Consider the following 3,891-nt stretch of genomic DNA (forward strand, 5'->3'; position numbering starts at 1 on the left):
GAGTCTGAGGAAACAGCCTCGTAGAGGGGGTAAATTTTTTAATATGAGAAAACAATCCCGTAATGCGGGGATATTTATCAATTGGAGGAAATAACCCCATAATTTTGGTATATTAGTGAGTATGAGAAAATAACCCCTTAAATGGATTAATTTTATAATATGAGAAAATAAACTGTAAAAGGGGTATATTTGTCAATATAAGATAATAATCCCGTAAAACATGTATATTTATTAATATAAGAAAATAACCCCATAAAACGTGTATATTTATAAATTTCAGAAAACAACGCTAGAATAGGGCTAATAATTTAATATGAGAAAACGACCCCGTAAGTGTAGTATATTTATCAATATATGAAAGCAACTCCGTAAAAAATGTTTATTTATGAATCTGATAAAATAACCCCCGTAAAAATAGTGTAATTGCAAGTCTAAGGAAATAGCCTCACAGAGGGGGTAAATTTTTTTATATGCAAAAACAACCCCGTAATTCGGGGATATTTGTCAATCAGGGAAAATGACCCTGTGATTTTGGTATATTTATGAGTATGAGAAAACAACCCTTTAAATGGGTTAATTTTATAATTTGAGAAAAAAATCCCGTAAGAGGGGTATATTTGTCAGTATAAGAAAATAAGCCCGTAAAGTGGTATATTTATGAATCTGAGAAAATAACCCCATAAAAGTTATGTAATTGTGCGTATGAGAAAATAGCCTTGTATTATGGGTAAATTTTTAATATGAGAAAATAACCCCATAATATAGGGATATTTATCAATCGGAGAAAACAACCCCATAATTTTAATATGAGAAAACAACCCCTTAAATGGGTTAATTTTATAATATGAGAAAACAGCCCAGTAAAAGGGGTATATTTGTCAACATAAGAAAATAACCCCAAAAATGTATATATTTATAAAATTGAGAATACAACATCGTAAAACATATATATTCATGAATCTAAGAAAACAACCCTGTAAAAGTAGTGTAATTGCGAGTCTAAGAAAATAGCCTCGTACAATGGGTATATTTTTAATATGAGAAAACAGCCTCGTCAAAGGTACAGGGATATTTATGAATCTGAGGAAATAACCCCGTAATTGTAGTATATTTATGAGTCTGAGAAAAAAATCTTTCAATGGGTTAATTTTATAATATGAGAAAATAACCCTGTAAAATGTGTATATTTATGAATATGAGAAAACAACCTAATAATAGTGCTAATAATTAATATGAAAAATCGACTCCGAAAAAGTAGTATATTCAGCAATATAAGAAAATAACCCCATAAAATGTGTACATTTATGAATTTGAGAAAACAACCTCGTAAAAGTAGTGTAATTGCGAGTCTGAGAAAACAGCTTCGTAGAAGGGGTAAATTTTAATTTGAGAAAACAACCCCATAATACACGGATATTTATCAACTTGAGAAAAAAACCTTGTAATTTTGGTGTATTAGTGAGTGTGAGAAAATAACCCCTTAAATGGTTTAATTTAATAATATGAGAAAACAATCCTGTAAAAGTTTGTCTATTTAAGAAAATAATCCCGTAAAACATGTATATTTATGAATTTGAGAAAACAACCACGTAAAAGTAGTGTAATTGCGAGTCTGAGAAAACAGTCTCTTAGAAGGGGCAAATTTTTTAATGTGAAAAAATAACCCCGTAATACGGGATATTTATCAATCGTAGAAACTAACCCCGTAATTTTGATATATTTGTTAGTATGAGAAAATAACTCCTTAAATGGGTTAATTTTATAATATGAGAAAACAACCCTGTAAAAGGGGCATATTTGTCAATATAAAAAAATAACCCCGTAAAGTGGTATATTTATATCTATATAAAAAAATAATCCCATAAAACGTGTATATTTATGAATATGAAAAAACAACCCATAAAAGTAGTGTAATTGCGAGTTTGAGAAAATAGCCTCGTAGAAGGGATAAATATTTAATATGAGAAAACAACCCCGTAATACAGGAATATTTATCAATCAGAGAAAATAATCACATAATTTTGGTATATGTCTGAGTATTTGAAAATAACCCCTTAAAATATGTATATTTATGAATATGAGAAAACAACCCCGTAAAAGTAGTGTAATTGCGAGTCTGAGAAAAGAGGCTCGTAGAAGGGGTAAATTTTTGACATATAAAAAAACAACCCCGTAATACGGGGATATTTATCAATAGAAGAAAATAACCCCGTAATTTTTGAATATTTGTGAATATGATAAAACAACCCCTTAAATGGGTTAATTTTATAATATGAGAAAACAACCCCGTAAAAGACGTATATATTTGTCCATATAAGAAAATAACCTCGTAAGAAAACGTGTGTATTTATGAATTTAAGAAAACAACCCCAGAATAGTGCTAATAATTTAATATGAGAAAATGACCTCGTAAAAATGACATATTTCTCAATATAAGAAAATGACCTTGTAAAGGTGGTATATTTCTCAATATAAGAATATAACCCCATAAAATGTGTATATTTATGAATCTGAGAAAATAATCCCGTAAAAGTAGTGTAATTCCGTGTATGAGATAACAGCGTCGTACAAGGGGTAAATTTTTGATATGAGAAAACAACCCCGTAAGAGGAGCATATTTATAAATATTAGAAAATAACCCCTTAATACGGGGATATTTATCAATCGGAGAAAACAACCCAGTAATTTTGGTATATTTGTGAGTATGAGAAAACAATCCCTTAAATGGGTTATTTTTATAATATGAGAAAACAACCTCGTATAAGTGATATATTTGCCAATATAAGAAAATAACCCCGTAAAACGTGTATATTTATGATTTTGAGAAAACTAACACTATAATAGTGCTAATAATTTAGTATGAGAAAATAATCCCGTAAAAGTTGTATATTTATGAATATAAGAAAATAAGTCCGTAAAAATATGTATATTTATGAACCTCAAAAAACAACCCCGTAAAAGTATTGTAATTGCGAGTATAAGAAAACAGCCTCGAAGAACGAGGATATTTATGAATCTAAGGAAATAAAAGTATGAGAAAACAACCCCTTAAATAGATTAATTTTATAATATGAGAAAACAACCCTGTAAAAGGAGTATATTTGTCGATATAACAAAATAACTTTGTAAAATAACCATATAATAGTGCTAATAATTTAATATGATAAAATGATCCCGTAAAAGTGGTATATTTATCAGTATAAAAAAATAACCCCGTAAAATATGTATATTCATGAATCTGCAAAAATAATCCCGTAAAAGTAGTGTAATTGCGAGTCTGAGAAAACAGCCTCGTAGAAGGGATAAATTTCTTAATATGAGAAAACAATCCCCTAATACGAAGATATTTATCAACTGGATAAAATAACCCCGTAATTTGGTCTATTTGTGAGTAGGGGAAAACAACCCCTTAAATGGGTTAATTTTATAATATGAGAAAACAACCCCGTAAAAGTAGTGTAATTGCGAGTTTGAGAAAACAGCCTCGTAGAAGGGGTAAATTTTTTAATATGAGAAAAAAACCATAATAATGCTAATAATTTAATATGAGAAAATAACTCGGTAAAAGTGGTATATTTATCAATATAAAAAAATAACCCCGTAAAACGTGTATATTTATGAATATGAAAAAATAACCCCGTCAAAGTAGTGTAATTGCTAGTCTAAGAAAACAGCCTCGTAGAAGGGGTAAATTGTTTAACATGAGAAAACAACCTCGTAAGAGGAGTATATTTATAAATATTAGAAAACAATCCTATAATACGGTGAAATTTATGAACTTGAGAAAATAATCCCGTAATTTTGGTATATTTATGAGTATGATAAAACAACCCCTTAAATGGGTTAATTTTATAATATGAGAAAATAACCCCGTAAAAGGAGTTTATTTGT

Source organism: Ricinus communis, chromosome 3, assembly GCF_019578655.1.
Source record: "Ricinus communis isolate WT05 ecotype wild-type chromosome 3, ASM1957865v1, whole genome shotgun sequence".
NCBI lineage: Eukaryota > Viridiplantae > Streptophyta > Magnoliopsida > Malpighiales > Euphorbiaceae > Ricinus > Ricinus communis.